The 16,663-nt window shown below is 39.8% G+C and overlaps 1 protein-coding gene across 1 annotated transcript in view; it reads right to left on the reverse strand.

Annotated features, from left to right (window-relative positions):
• Positions 1-10,225: 10,225 nt before the first annotated feature.
• CA8 (carbonic anhydrase 8) overlaps positions 10,226-16,663 on the reverse strand; it is a gene marked incomplete at its 5' end in the record, with an annotated part of 48,482 nt that continues 42,044 nt past the window's right edge. Inside the window, one exon of the mRNA XM_017727403.1 lies at positions 10,226-12,466. The remainder of the gene's footprint in view (positions 12,467-16,663) is intronic.

Consider the following 16,663-nt stretch of genomic DNA (forward strand, 5'->3'; position numbering starts at 1 on the left):
CCTGAGCATGTACACCCAGGGGCCTCAGTGTCTTCTGGGGGACCTTCACCACCAAGAGACCAGCTGGAGAGGATCAGTGGACATCGTTGGGATCCACAGAGTGGTGATATTTTCCTTATTCTGTCCCTGTCACTCTTTCTGTCCCCCCCACATATTTTCTACTTTCTTTCTTTCTTTCTTTCTTTCTTTCTTTCTTTCTTTCTTTCTTTCTTTCTTTCTTTCTTTCTTTCTTTCTTTCTTTCTTTCTTTCTTTCTTTCTTTCTTTCTTTCTTTTCTTTCTTTTTCTTTCTTTCTCTCTCTCTCTCATATTTACCATCAAATAAAACCTTTACTATTGTCACTTGCATATGGTCTCTTTTGCACCTTAATACAGGAAGAGGCATTTCTAAGAACCTTAAAACTGGATCATAACAGGAAGCCATCAAAATGATTAGAGGGATGGAACGCTTCTCTTTGTGTGGAAAGCCTGAGAGTTAGAATTATTTAGCCTGAAGAGAAGACTTCAGGATGACCTAATTGCATCTTCCATTACCTGAAGAAAGCCTACAAGAAAGATGGAGAGGGACTATTTACAAGAGCATGTAGTGATAGGTCAAGGCATAATGGCTTACACTGAGTGTAGGTTTAGGTAAGATATTAAGCAGAAGTTCTTTAGTGTGGGGGTGGTGAGGCAGTGGAACAGGTTGCCCAGGGAAGTTGTAGATGTCCCATCCTTGTAAATGTTCAAAGCCAGGCTGGATGGGCCCCTGAGCCACCTGTCTAATGAAAGGTGTTTCTGCTTATGGCAGGGGAGTTGGAACAAGATGACCTTTAAGGTCCCTTCCAACCCAAGCCATTCTATGATTCTGTACTTATTCAAACTGCATTATTAGAAGGGTAAAATATTAGGTACTCTGAGTGCTAGAATATCTTACTACAGCCCTGGCTAGAGGGAAATTTGTGCAAGTATACAACAAACATGATAAGCAGGCAATAAATATTTTCCAGGCCATCTCCTACTGCTCAGAAATGACTTGGCTGAAGTGGTATGTAGGGGATAGGTCCTTAACAGAGCTTTGAAGACATGAAGTATTTGGACCATCCCTACTGATTGTCCAGTACCTGAAAAACATCAAAGAAAGATATTTTTTGTACAAAAAGCACACATTCTGGAGATCTGTGAGACAGGAAAAGAGAACAGAAACATTTGTCCTGCAGCTGGAGCTGAAGGACTAACACGAGTGAAAAAACAAGGAAACTTATTTCTGGGAGGTGATGTCTGAACATGCACAAAGATAGGTTGTTTACTAGATCAAAAATGTGACTTTGTCATTTTTGGAGAAAAGCTTTACACTTTGGCCAAATCCAATCTTTCTACCATCAGATGCAATGAATCTTATGCAATGAAGTGGGTAGAAAGTGATAAATATTTTTCACAAGAAGTGCATATGCTCTTTTATATGCCTTTAGTCCCCCATTTTATCAATTATTAAAAACTTTTTAAAGTAAAAAGACCTTTGTCACTCTCAGTTCATCCACAAAGAGATTCCTGTGTCCCTGTTTGAAGTGGTCTTGTTTGGCTCTTCACATAAGACCTGTCATCTGATTTCAGTGTCAGGAAAGATTCTGGATTTATTTCCATCAATTTGTGCATCTGTCTTCCTTCTTATCTTCTCATTCAACTTCCCCCCTAATTGCATACCTGATCTGCAGGTACACAAATGAACAGGAAAAACTTTCATCTCGTAAAGTTCAGAGTTCAGTACTGGATTTCCCCTGGTAGGGATGGAGGAGCTTTTCCTTAGATTGCTCTCTTTTGCAGCCGTAGGAGCCAGTGGTACTCTCTTAGACTGCATCTCCATCCTGTGTCTGTCTGAGGCACAAGCCCTGGATGTGCCAAGCCTGCAAACCCCTCTCAAGCATGTTCTGACTCCAGTGGCCTAATGCTGATTTCAGCTGGCAAGCAGCAGGCAGTGGAGTTACCTGGTGTGGCAACCACCAGCCACAGCTGTCTCTTATCCATGGCTGGTGCCTTACTCCTCAGGGAGTGCCAAGATCCAGGCTAAGGATGGCTGTTTCTAAGCTGTTTGCCAGGGTTCTGTGTGAAAATGTGACTCTAGGTACAAATCCCAGACAGGTTCTTCTCAGATGATGTGTTGACTGTATTGTCCAAACAACATTGTATTACTGGATGCTTCACATATTTTCTGTCAGGGGGCTTGGTATTAAAGGATGACAGAAAGATATTGAACACATTGTGGACTAATGAATGAAACTTTACTGTCTGGGTCACTCAAGGATCAGGTGAAATTACCCTAAGGACTCTTTCTGGTCTTAATAGCAGGAAGTTCATTACTTTGCTGACATTAGTGTTACTGAGGCTGTAAATAGACAAGATGGGAAACCTGTTTTAAGATGCCTGTTACAAGATCAAAAACCCTGTGGCCATATGACACAAAGCACTAAAACAACTTCAGTCTGTCAGTTCAAATTTGTTCCAAATATTTTGAATTCTTAGTACAACTTCAATCTGTCTTGACAGATCAGTTTTTAGCTCATCCTGCCCACTCTAATTTTATGCCGAATACACATCATCTGTTTACCCATAGTTGGGATAAAGCCTGGCATATATCCACATACCGTACTCTGGCTAATTCATCAGAAATATGCCCGTGCCTCATTCAGATTGGATTTGTACCACAGGCTGATCCAGGAGCACACAGATCTTATATCATGGAAGCACAGCCCGTGTGCGGCCTGTTGACAGAAATGGTATGTGACAGAAAGAATCTAGGAGAAAAGTAAAAAGTATAAAAGCTGGAGGAAAGCTGATGAACAAAAAAAATTGAGACGTGACTTAAAAGGGAAAAAAAGAAATTTAGAAAAGGAAAAGTAGCATGTGAAACAAAAGATTTGAAAACCACGCACAACACTGCGGGTAGTGCAAATACGGTTACACACAGTGCCAGACGTAAAGCACTGAGAGTACAAAGATTAAAGGCAACTCAAGATGAGGCAGAAGGTCAATGCAAGCTTCTCAGCTTGATGAAGGAATTATTGGGTGAATTTCTGTGGTCTCTTTTATAAAGATGAAGCCTAATATAGTGAACCTTTCCACTTTAATGCTGGTTGATCATAAGTAATTGCCAGTCACTGTGGTGGTGCAGTCTGGATTGCACACACAGATTTGAGTGTATTTTTGCCGCAGCTTTGAAGCCAAGGCTGTGCTGCTGGGTACAAACAGGAAGACTGTGACAAGAAAATGGGAGAACTCTGTCTGGACAAGAGGAAAAATATCTCATTAAAATCTAATGAAAGATAAGGAGATCTAAAACCCCACGTGATCTCAGTAAATTAGCAGTTGAAAAGCTCTTGAGAGAAGATTTAGACTTGAATCTAACTCCTTCCTTGCTCTTCCTTGCCAAATGTTCCCCTCTTACAGGTGCAACTGCTTTGATTTGGGTGACAACAGTCCTACCCCTCCATGTAGATGTCTACTACAGCTAAAATGTGAGCTGGGACTTTTTGCTGGGAAGGACACTGTGTTTTGAGTCTTTTCTCTCATTCTTCTGGCTGCTAGGGAAAGGGACAGGCATAAGGAAAGTGAAGGGAAGAGGGATGTCTCACCACTTGGTCTCTTGTTGCCCAAAACTGAATATATTTTGCTTCTTCCTTCTTAGAAATTGGTAGAAATGAAACATTATTAAAAAAACATAAAATCAATCTATTCCCATCTTAATTTCTTTCTATATGAAGATATTCCCAAAGTAATACCAGATTACTCTTTTTTAACTGGCTAATTAGCAAGAGGAGGTGTGTATTCGAGATCACAGTGTCTCTCCTATTAAGAGCTGGTAATGTGACCCCATATTATCACTCTCTTCATTTACAGGACAACTGACAGATACTTTCTTTAAAAGCATTCCTTTTTCTTTTCTCTCTCTTTGACAAATAAAAAAAATTACACAACAGAACAAATGTAGAATGCAGGAGCTGCAGGCTCAATGAAAAGAGAAATTTAGCTAATATTACAGAAGTCCTAAAAAACATTGCTAAAAATGATTGAAATTTAAAATCTCAGTAATTTAGGGTATTCTAACTTAATTAAAGCTTCCCTGCAATTCAGAAAAGATCTAAAAATGTCAAGAAAGGCACTTCCTTTTCTTGCAGGTGGAACAAAGACCCATCTTCCAAGGGCTTCATTGAATCCATACTTTTGAGACCCTAAGATTGAGCACACATTTTTCTCAAGACAAATAATCTTCACAAAATAATTTAAGGGGCTTTGTGAATAAAAAAAAAATTATGGTGAAGAACTGCATAGTTTAGCATTCTCATGTACAGCAACAGGATTCTGCCCTAATTCAAAAAAGAAGTAGAAATGACATTTTATTAAGTGCTCCTCCACTTCTTAGAAAAAGAAAAATTTCCTCATTAATCTGTCCCTAAGCTTCACAAATTTGACACTCACTATTAAGGACAGTGAAAGAAACTTTCTGCAGTTTGTAAATGCAGGACACCTATCAGACCTTCTTTTTTGCATTTATGAGTCCAAATGGAAGTGATGGCAACTGAGCTTGTTAGCCTTTTAGTGATTAAAAACAAAGTTAATTGTGATGTAACACTAACCACAATTATGGTAATCAACTCTAAAATGAGAATGAATCCTTAATATTAGATTCAATTTTGTTCATGAGAAACTGAATTTAGGAACTGTTACTTGATTAACTAGCCAAGAGATGTAAAGAAGCATGGAAAGTCTTGAACACCACTCAAAACTTTTTGGGAAAGGGTGAATACTGTAATATCAAGTAGCACACAAAAAATGTCTGTGCTCTGCAGCTACCCACTACTAAATGTGTTTGGGAAGGAATTCACAACAGCAAGGGAAGGCGGCAGATCAAGAGAAGCAAGGGGAAGTTGTATTTTGGAGCAACAAATAAAAGCAACATGATACAGATGTGAAGAGGCCTTTGGAGAGAGGAGGAAGAGTTCACATTCAAGGGTTATAGGACACAGTTAATCTGCCTCTGTAGTGGTGCTCACTTGAGACACTGCAGGTACTGCCTTGTGTAAACCAGTAATTTTCACAGAAGTTCGCAGTCTTCGCTTATTCCCATGAACTCAGATAACAGGGACCTCTGAAGCTGGGGATCTAAACCCAAGCAATATATGCTTTCCTGGCAGCAGCAAAAGTCCTGAAAGCACAGGATTTTCTTTTTTTTCCCCATCCCATTCTTGGCATTTCAGCAGAGCAAGCACCTAGGAAGGGCTGCTGATCACTGTGCCTTGGGGAAACTCTGTGAGAAAAGTGTTTATGCCAAAAAGGTATGTAAACAACTGCCCATGCAGAGCACACTTAGTCTGGGCTGTCCTACAGTTCAGCCAAAATGTGTCCTTGTTTTAACACTGTTACTTCAAAGAAAGCACTTGAGGGACTACCTGTGGGCTCACAGTGCTCACAGCTCACCTTAGGCTTCCCAATAGCTCTGATTCCACTGAAAACACCCAGATGGGCTCCATTTTCCAAATAATAAGCAATAAAAACCTGTGGGACTCTCTGAAGAACTGAAGTCAAACCAGCACTGGGATTTACAGTGATCCTAAAATCACTGGTGGCCCTGCTGTATTTAATTTCTTGTATTTGTGAATTTTATCTGAATAGATGTGACCTTGACACATGGCCTAATCTACAGTTTACTTTCCAGTTTTAACAGAAACCAGTCATTTTCATACATATAATTTTTCTTGCAGACTATCTCTTTGCCCACAGATCCCTCCTTAGACAAGGGATATAGGTCAGAAAAAAACAGATGCCAAATTATGATACATCTGCAGATACATGTTTTCTTTGTTTGTGTTTTCTGTTGGAGAACAAACCCTGCCTGAAGCTCTACAGTATGCAGACATCTAGTGGTTGGATAATATAATGCAATTACACATCTTTACAGGACACCTGGAAAAATTTTGTGCCATCATATCATCATCTGAAGGCCAGACGCCTCGGGCCCTGTTGAGAACAGATTCTTTGGCTCTTCAAGAACTTTTTAAATTCCTTACAGCCCTAGTCACAGTTATTTTGAGATGCTCAACCCCATGTGTTTTTAGGATCCCATTTTAAATTGTGTGGAACTGGGGTGGTCAAAACATAAAATCAGGAAGGTTCAAAATACTGCAGCACATCTACTTAATCACAGCCTGTAATTTCACACTGAGGCTCATGCATTTGGTAGTCATTAGAGGCTTCCCTGCCAAGAGCACACAGCTCTCAGGCTTTTTTGTGTTTGTTTTTTATTTTTCTCTTGAGTAAACATCTCCTTATCTGTGTGAACTACTACATTTTTCTAAGCCATGAATCAATCTTTCAGCTACCTTTGGTTTGCATTTTTTTTTCTTTTTGCTTGGCCGCACATATGATTACCCAGCTAAAGAGACCAAGCCATTTTCAACTTACAATCCAAGATAATGAAACCCATTTCCTACAGACCTATGGTGCATCAAAAAGAAAAACCCAGGTATCTTCACAACATGAGGCTAAACACACATTTTCTAGAACTGCTTTATACCTGCTATTTAAAATATTGCTGACATGGTGTATCATAGTCAGCTCTCTGTGTTCACTTATCAGAGCTTTCATCTGTTTCATGCTCACCACTGTCAGATGTTCACATGGGAGGCACTTCAGAAAGCACTGTTTGTAGTGTATATTTATATTAAAGCCTAAGGGAGGAAAAGAGTTTATGTCTATGTAAGATCAAGTTGGTTTTGTCTCCGTCACAAACATCACCTTTAATAATAAGCACGGGAGTTGCTTTTGTGCTTGAAACTTCTGCCTTCTTGAGTGCTTTACTTCATTAAAAAATGGAGTTTGTGTTGAGACCTTATTTCTTTACTGTCTTCCATCTCAGGAGATGTTGTGGGCATGGGAAGGTAACTCAGCAGAGGGAATGTGGTGAACAGCCAGGGTTTGGGGTAAGGATTGCTGTCCAAGGACAAGCAGCCAATTCCCTGTCACTGATGGGAAAGGTGCAGGAGAGAAGCAGTCTCAGGCTGGATGTGGTTTCTGATCACTGATTTGGGAGTTGGCTGTGAGTTAGTCAGCTGGTGTTACACAACCCAGAATGGATCACTTCCAACACAAGCAAGTTGAGAGGGAAATAGAGAAGAAATATTTCCAACCACATCTCTGCTAGTGCAAAGGGCACTTAAGGAACTTTCTTTATGCTGTTTTTGCTTTATCTTGATACTTTTTTAGGTTATTCAAGGCTTAAACAGCTCAATGTGTACTTTATAGGGCAAATTCTTTCCAGGTATATCTAATATTTCCCTTCTTTTATCCCATCTTCAGTTGTTTCCCTCATATTTGGGGAGAAGAGGGCCTCTTTGTATGAAGATGAGGTCAGGCTGTGGGGAAGGCCAAGCAGAAGTAAAAAGCTGCCACTGTCTCTGTAAACAGCATGGGAAGAATGCTGGTGAGAAGCATTTGAAGGTACTGAACAGAAGAATCACAAAAAATAACCCAGCACTGAAAAGCAAAAATTGCATTAGAAGTAGTTATCGGAGCACATCAGGGAGAAGGCTTAAGAGATCTGACTGCTGAGTCAATGCTGGGTTTTTAATTTGCAAATAAGGCTAAGTTAAGGTATAACAAGTTCTCCTGGACAAGGACTACATGCTCTGCAGGTCCATATGAAGAATCTCTCTCTGACATGGGGTCTTTTTCCGATACCTAGCATCATACAGATAATCTGTGATCAGAGAGGAATCCTCACATGATAGAGGGGAGAAGGCATATGCAAAGTGATTGTAAAGATAAGTTCTTTAATACATCTGAAGCATTCAAACAAGTACTGTAAAAGAGAAAGGCTCACGAGAAAGTGAATAACATCTTCAGAGCAAGTCTCAAACAGCATTCAATATAAAAGACCTGGGGCAGTAAAATGAATAATGGGGAAAAAGGAAAAGGAACAGGACTAACAAAAATTCATTAAGCAAAGGGAGAAACCCAATCACACAAATACCAACAGGGCTGGTGAGCTGATGGTAGGCATATAGTCTTCATACTGAAATATATTAGCTTTAATTAGATGTTCTATAATTAATTTAAAAATGGTTTTGTTTTTAAAATATTTTTTTATGTGTAGCATTCTAAAGACGTAAACACACACACAGAGGTGTGCTTACAATGGCAGCTACAGTTTCATAAATAAATGTGCATATAAACACTTCCAAACACGTCCTGCATGGTCCCGCCTCAGGAGGTGTAGTGGGTGGTTCTCCAGCTACCTGACATTTCAGCCGGCAGCACATAAAGGGAGAACACATCTCAAAGCAAACTCCATGGCTGATGATACCACCATGAAACCCAGCCAAGGAGGAAAAAGCAGGCCAAAATTTGTACTCCTTCCACAGTTCTCAACCCCTAGAGGGTTTTCCCCTTTTTCTCTACAGCCATCATTCCCTCTGAGGCTCCCTCCATTTCTACAAGAATGGAAGCTTCCCTTCATTCTCTCTGGAGTGGATGTGACAACCATGAAAGGAATAGTTCGCCCAAGACCATTACTGGGGCAGTGGTGTGCCCACCAGTCAAACTCAATGAAGGTGAGTCTGTGCTTATGGCAGCTGCATCCTGGCAGGGTCTGGAAAACACTGATGGGTGTGACTTCTCATGAAGCTGCATGTGAATGGATCTCCCCTCCTCGTTCCTTCTCAGCAAAATTCTGCTACAATTTATCAGTAAAATTATCTTTTCTTTATATTGCCCTGCTGTTAAGCCCTTTCACCTCATCAGCAACAGTAGTCTTCAATTACTCTCTGAGAGTCAGGAACACAGATGAGTCAACCATTAGGATGCAGACCAGGATGATGGCCAGGGACCACTCTTACTTCCTCTTAGACTCATGTCCTACCTCACATCTGTTTCCAGACAAAGCCACTAGCAAACTCTTGCCCATGTAATGTCTGGGATCAAGCCTATCCTTTAACCCACACCAGTTTATGCCTATTTACCTCCCAGATATATTTTGGGAACAGGCCTTATTGACAGAATTTATTATTAGTGGTGGCTATGCCTTAATTTTCACACAAAGGAAAGGTGGGAGCCAGGGCAAAAGGCAGCTGTAGGGAGGCACTGTGCTGAGAAGCTACTCTGATTTAGAAAAGTGAGAACCCAGGATCACAGCCCAAGGTACAAAGCACATCATATCATGGTCAGAAGTTAAACTAAGAGTTTAAAGGCTCTAAATTTTTCTGAGAGCTCCAGAAAACTACAGAGGAAACTGAAGAACACATCACCTGTGGAGGGAAGATCACTGACAGCAGGCATCTGCCCCAATTCACCTTCCTTCTCCCAAGAGACCAATCTCTTCCTATTCCCAATACCTTCCTACAGTTTATCAGAAACCTGTGGAGCCAGATTTTGTGTGATGAGGCACAAAGTTGCTTTTAAGTATTATGGCATTGATTTCTTGACCAACAAGTGTGCAACTCTTGGAAATTTGTAATTCACATTTCTAATAAATCTCTAAAATTATATGAAGCATTATGCTCATTAACATTTACCTTTAAAAATACTTCCAAAGAGCAATCTGATTCAAACTTTTAGCAGCTGTAGGCTTGAAGAGGAAATTATTAATTTAGGGCCTTACACTACCCTCAGAACCCCTTTATCTGTTTTATGATTTCTTAAAAATATTAATACAAAGGCAGGCATGTGGAACTCTAATTGGAGAGCAGCAGACCCTTGCCACACTCAATAAAACCTCTCATGGGTGCAGTGTAACTGAAATAATACACAGAGAGCCCTTCCTGAAAATTCCTCCCTGTGGATTCCTACCAAAACCAGAAAGACTAACTTAACTTTTCCCAACACAAAATGAATGGGGGTTGACCAATCTGTAATTAGAATGGGGGTGTTTTGTGAATGAATTTGTTGTTATAATTAGATCTAGTTCTTAAGACACAAAACTGTTGTAAGTATTTTTACCAGTGGGGTTTTTTTTCTTTCAAAGCCAAGCCTAGGAAAAAAAAAGTCTGATAAATGTTGAGACAAATTTACTAACTTAAATTCCTCAGTAGTAGTAGTATTTATATGACTAGAATTTCACTGCACAAGGCAATGCTTGAAAGAACAGCAAACACAGGAAGGGAGCACGGGAAAGGGAAATAATGAACTTTTTGGTGGAGACATTACATCATTTGCTTTGCAATGTATCTGTATTTCACAGCCACAAGAATATCAGCCAGGTCCAAGATAAGGAACATGTTTATTTAGCGAATAAATCTACTTCAGATTTCATCATAATGTCAATATTTGCCATATTAATACTACAGTTCCTGTTAGTTAACACTCAGTAGTTAATAATATGTTATATGCAAAGGGAGAAGATCTTCTGAATGAGCTGTGCACATAACCTGAGAATTGTCAGGTTTGGAACGTGGTTCACTCCACTTTTGGAGGGTTCTTTCATTGCTGGGTGCAAGGAGAAAAGAACAGACCTTCACCTGGCAGAAACCAGTTGACTTCCATCTCACAGAGCTTTGTTTTATTTTCCCAAGCTTTTAGTACCAAACCTGACAACTAAGACAAATTATCAGGCTCCTGTCAAAAACTGCAGACAGTCCAACCAGGCCACTGCAGGCCATTGCGGCAGAGACTTGTCCTGCCCTGTGGTATCATGCAGATCAGTGGGAGGCTGGGGTCTGGTAATCGGGTGTTGGGGCTGGGCTCTAGCTGCAGCTGCTTGGGGAGTAACTGCTGAAGGAAGAGGGGCAGCAGCCAGTGAAGCTGCTACATGCACATGTTGCAGACACTGCAGGTGGAAAATATGGTTTTGGCCAGCACTAAAATCTTGAACCCATTGTATAGATAATGGGGTTATACTTCATCAAATGTGGGTGAAAGATAGAGATAACCCTAAGAAACGTAAGTTTCTCTAAGCCCAAGGAGAAACATGCTGATTGCTACTCTGCTAAGCCCAAAATGAACAGATGACCTCATGGTGGGCTGCTTGCATTATATTTTCAGTGCATTTATTGCAATGCATGCTGCCAAGCCTTGTCTCCAAAGGAAGCATGTGTTTCTGCAGTACGCCCAGTTACAAGCACATTAAGTGGTCAGCAGTATCTGGTCCCCCTCACCCAGCTCACATGCAGAGTGTGGGTTTGTCCTGTTGTTTCTGCTGCCCCCAATATACACATTTATTACTCAGAGGGCTCGTAACTTGTTCCTCAGCAGCAGCTCTCCCCATAACCCTTGACAAGGTGGGTTAAGGATGCCTTCTGACTCTGCATTTACCATTGCCTGGAAATGACTTTGTGACGGACGATCGACCTGCTCCAAGGCAGTGGCGTCCCCTTTGTGAGCCCTCAGTTTGCATCTTCACTGTGCCCCAGACTGGAACTTGCCATCTGTGCCTTTGGGGTTCTTCCACTGACACAGATCTCTGCAATGTCCCTCATGCTAGGACAGGGGACCTCACTAATAGCTCCGGTGATCAAAGCCATTGCCTCCCACATTACTGACTCTGTCCTTCAGATCTTGGTGTTTCTCAGGAATTAGAAGCTATAAGGTTGACTAGCTGGCTCAGACTACCCTTGCCTTATCTTCTCTGTCAGATAAGTCATGTGTGGCCCAGCATGGCAATGCCCATGCTGTGCAGTGAGCTCAGGACATGCAGAGTAAGTCCCCAGACCACCATCCTCAGCAATGTACAGAACAAACAGAACTGTCATAATTCACAGGAGAACAATGGCTGATAATTTTCTGCCTGAATTGAACACTGTGTCGTGAAGTTCCATGGCTCACCAAATAGAAAATAATCCAGACAATTCTGTTTATTGTTGTATTGGTTAATTTTACTTAGTTCCAAACTGTCCTTTATTTCAGTAAGGTTCCTAGTAATGCAAGTATCATTCAGCTTTATTCAGATAAACCATGTCAAGTGCATATGTTTGGCAGAGAAGTGCTGCCTTCTGTCAAAAAATTAATTCTGAATTTGTATAATACTCTTTGTGAACAAACAATGTTTTTATTACCTCTGTGGAATGCATCTCCCCTCTACAGAAAATATGGCTACTGACAGCACAAGAGATGATACGGAATAAAACTAAATCTAACATTCAAAACAATAATGAGTATTTCTACATATTAGCATTCATACCAAGCTTAAAATCAGTATTATTTGGATCACAGATGACTATTGAATGCTATGGCATAGTAGCTATAAAAGCAATGATAATGACAATTTAAAAATAGTTAACAGTGTGAATTGGAAGATTTAATACGTTTTCTTCTTTAATACATTTTCTTCAGCCCATTCCCAGAATTTCACTGGACCATGTGGACAGACCAACTGTCACAGCTGTCTATCAAGGCTGAATTAGATGAAGACAAACAATACAGGCTTTGTGGTTCAACTGAAGCAGCAGGCTCAAAAGTTTCCATTTCTCATCTGTGGGCACTGTGGGAGCATTGTCTTCCCCCTCTCTGAAAAGAGAATGGAACAATTATGTTACTGAAATTCCTCCGCAGTGGGTCTGAAAGACTGTTTATGTCCAGCCAGGGAGACAGGGAAAACTAAAAGCTGGGATTTCATGACAGCAGGTGGGAGCAGTTTCAGGGTATATACTTCAGTGACATAATGGTACTGATTCTTCTCTTTTAGGGTAAAGCCAGTGCTGCAAGATTTACTAGCAATGGAGGAAATGGCAGTAAAAATGCGAAGTTAAAGGCAGTGGTAAAATTATTAATTTGAAACAAAGTTTTACAACTGGCTTTCTGAATCAATCTGGTAATTGATTCTAACCTGGTGCTCATGATAGTAAACTAGAAAGCAAACTACACTGGTCACAGAGAACTTTTTACCATTTACTATTTTAAGGGCCTTACTAAGTGAAGTGCTGAGTACCAGCTCTCACAGGAGTCAGGTGGGCTCAAGGGATAGAAAGCAATCACCAATAAGTAATATTCTTATTCATTAGAAGCATTAATCAATACTTGATTTCATGCAAACACATATTCATGTGCTTTGGCATAACCTTAAGAATCCAGGTGCTCAGATTGCGCCAGTGCTCTCAGTTCAGAAGCAATAGGTATGAGAACGCCAAACCACTTCATTCTGTTGTACTAATAATTTGCCTTTTTTTTTTCCCTGAGGTTATTTTAGTGCTAACTATAGCTCAGTATATACACACAACCAGTCTGAAAGTGCTTGTGTGCAAATGGTCACCTGGGGCTACAACTGCTTGCAGGAAGAGTCAACATATTCTAGAGAGTTCCCACTCTGGTCCTGACAGCAGAAGGGAGAGTAGAGATTTTTAGGTACCAGCAATGCTGTTAAGAAGTCAGTGCCTACCCACAAGACAATCAGTGTTGTGATTTCCACGTACTCCCTGGTTATCATTCAATACCCCCCAAAAGTCATGTTGTCTGGCAGCAGCACCATTTGATGGTCCACTTGAAGAGCTTTCTACCAGCTGCCTCCTAAGGGAGGCTGTAAGGCATTCACAGAGCAGCAGGTTTTACACTCCACATAACAGCACAGAGGATTCCCAGTTCTTCCTGGGGCTTGGTATAAAGGTGTAACATAAAAAACCAAACAACAACCAAGTAATAATAACAACTAGTATTCTCCATATCTGGAAAAAACTCTTGGCATGTTTTTCAGTGGGCTACTGACACAAGGGTGCAGGGACCAAACCCCTCCCTGAAGTGAACAGAAAGTTTCCATTTGCATGGCTAGAAGTTACTGGATCAGTGAATAAGACTGAGCAATCCGAGTGAGAAAGTCCAAAAGAAGCCAAAACCTTTGTGTTTTTAAGGTTCCGTTTAGGTAAACTAATGCTGTGGCACAGTGACACTTCCTCAATCTCAATTAGTGCTAAACTAATTAAGAAAATTGTTTTACACACTGCAGTGAGTAGTACCTCTCCTCTTTCTTGGATAATCCCTAGTGTGATATAAGGGTGATTGAGTATCTAATTACTCCTTAATTGAATGCACATTTTGTACATTTTTAGCTAGTTCAAGCTTAATGCTTTTAGTCCGAAAGTCAAAGTCAGTGAAATTAAGTTGAACTGGGATTTGGGTATTAATGAATTACTTTTTGAAAGGAGCCTAATTATGAGCCAGTCTGAAGATTTCAGTTGTGTTTGTTACAGAAATATTTAATGTATTGTCTGACAAAAGACTGATTGTATATATTGGTAGTGTTGTTACTCATGTTTACCCCTTATTCTTGTTTAACAATAACTTTCCTACCATGCTAAATCAATAGCACCGTTCCATAATATATGTGGTCAAGTAACACTCTATTCAGGCCAGAGGTTTATGTAGATATGAAGACACATGCTTCTCTTACTCTTCTGAAAAGTTTTTGGAAATGCAATATTTCAGCTACCATTGTACAAATGGGCATGTGCATTATAACCACAAAATTCTTAGATGCCTTGTTTATAGATTATATTTCTGCCCCTGAAATTTCCTTTGCTTGGGTTGAGTCCTACATATATTTAGTAGAGACCCACTGCTTCTGGTGAAGTCCTCTATGAATCAAATAACCATTCCCAAAGAAAACCTTCCAGGATCAGTGCCATAAAGTATAAATACCTGCAAAATCTAAGAGTTCTTCACAATACCCATGGTTTGAAAAAAAAATATTAACAAAGTTAATCAAAACTCAGAAATCAACCTCAGAATGTAAAAAAATCATTGTTTTCCCAAGAAGATTTATATCTAATTCTTTCATATAATAGTTTTATGTACCTATATTCTTCACAGAGAAAATTTGCTTGTACAAAACTGAGATAAATGCAACACTATAAATCTTATCTCTGAAGCAAGGAGCAGAAGCACAAGCAACGATAAGGAGCAAAGCTGGTATATTTCTAAGAACCAAAGGTCCCAATGTTCCTATAGCAATAGAGAGAACATATTTAAAAGAAGATATAAGAAAACTTTAGTGAAAAGAATTATTTTTCAAAGTCTTCCAAAAGTGTTGAGAAAGTGCAAATAAAGAGACTAAGGAGAAATTAAATAGGATGGCCACTATAATATGTCTTTCCATCAGATAGGGAGGAAGTAAGATGTCCCACTGCAGCAGCTTTAGGTCAAGATCACTACATAAGATCAAAACCTTTATTCTGGTGCTTAAAAGGAGGCAATCTCCTTTCTGGAGAGCTTTTCCACCTCTTTTGTCTTACCATATTCCTTACCACCAGTCTCACACAATGTCCTATCTTTTTCTTTACAGAAGGATCTTGCCTTCTCCTCCTTAATATTACGATAAATCAAAATGTTTAAGAGTTTAAAACAAAATCAAAAGACATGGGGGGCAAAACCAGTATAATACTGATAAAACATTACCTTTCTCCTACACCTTCCTAAAAACAGCACCTGAAAGTACAGCCAGGAGTAGTTTTGGAGTGTATCAGAAAAGAAAACTGAGTACCTTATCAAACCTTATCTTTCTTGAAACGCTTTGCATTCCTTCCATGAAAACGTTACAATTTATTTCATCTACATCAAGTTCTGTGGGCATTTAGCTACATCTAGATAACTAAAATACACCTTTGTTTGCCTTGAGCTATGGGGATGCATAAATGTTTTTAAATGAAGTTTTATTGGGTAGCACTGCTCTGTCATAAACTCTGGTCTTATCCATAAAACATTGCTGACAACAGTCATTGCTGACATTCTGTTTCTTGAGTGGCAAGTGTCAGTTGCAAAAACACTTTCAGTAATCCAAATAACTTGGTAGTTTCAATTTACTATTTATTTACAAAACATGTCTGTCTGCTTAGCAAGAGTTTGCATATTTTTCATTGCATTGTCTTTATCTGTATGAAATAATCAGAATTAAAAATTCCAATAAGAGTAAGGATCTGTGACTACCTGGATCTTCAGTTTCAATGGAGTAATTATCTTGTGCTTGAATCTGTGTGATTTCATCCAGGTAAAACAGAGTGCACTTCCAGTGCCTGACTTGTATATCATTGCTGAAGGAGGAGAGCATATTTCAAGCTCTCTTCTCTGTAACATACAGACACATGTACCTACATGTCCTCCTAGTACCTTTGACATTTGAGAGCCTATTACATTATATTTTATATGCACTAATCTCTTTTCCTAAGAATGGGTATAGTTTTATCAATGATGATTTAAGCTTCCTACTATTTTGACTCACCACTAATTTGCAGCATTTTCCCCATATGAAAATACCACGGCAGAGTTTCAGTGCGTGTTCAGACTCTAACTTGTGTGTTGTGATTGCTAATGAACATGTTGTGAGGGTGTTTTGTATGACTGGCACTCCTGGCTCTTGGCTCCATTATCAGTTCCCAAATAGAATTCTACAAACCATACACGGCTTATGGTAAGCAGCTGGAAATTATATTCTCAAAAGTCTTTTTATGAGAAGCTGATGATAACAGTGAATTATGAACAGGAAAGAATGTGTGATGCTGATAGAAACTCACAGGTCACAAAATTTAGGAACACTTGTCAGCATGAAGTATCTTATTTGAAGCATAAGTAGGGATCTGATTCCTAGGTGTCATGGGTTAGCAAGCACAGTCCCGGAAGTGATGTTCTTGCAAAGGGGTGCTTACAGCTTCCTCTATGACCTGACAGAACCTATCAGCTGGCCAGCTTGAATATGGACAATTCTTTAAGCCACTTAAAGTT

The sequence above is a fragment of the Corvus brachyrhynchos genome, unplaced genomic scaffold (genome assembly GCF_000691975.1).
Source record: "Corvus brachyrhynchos isolate BGI_N302 unplaced genomic scaffold, ASM69197v1 scaffold60, whole genome shotgun sequence".
NCBI classification, from domain to species: domain Eukaryota; kingdom Metazoa; phylum Chordata; class Aves; order Passeriformes; family Corvidae; genus Corvus; species Corvus brachyrhynchos.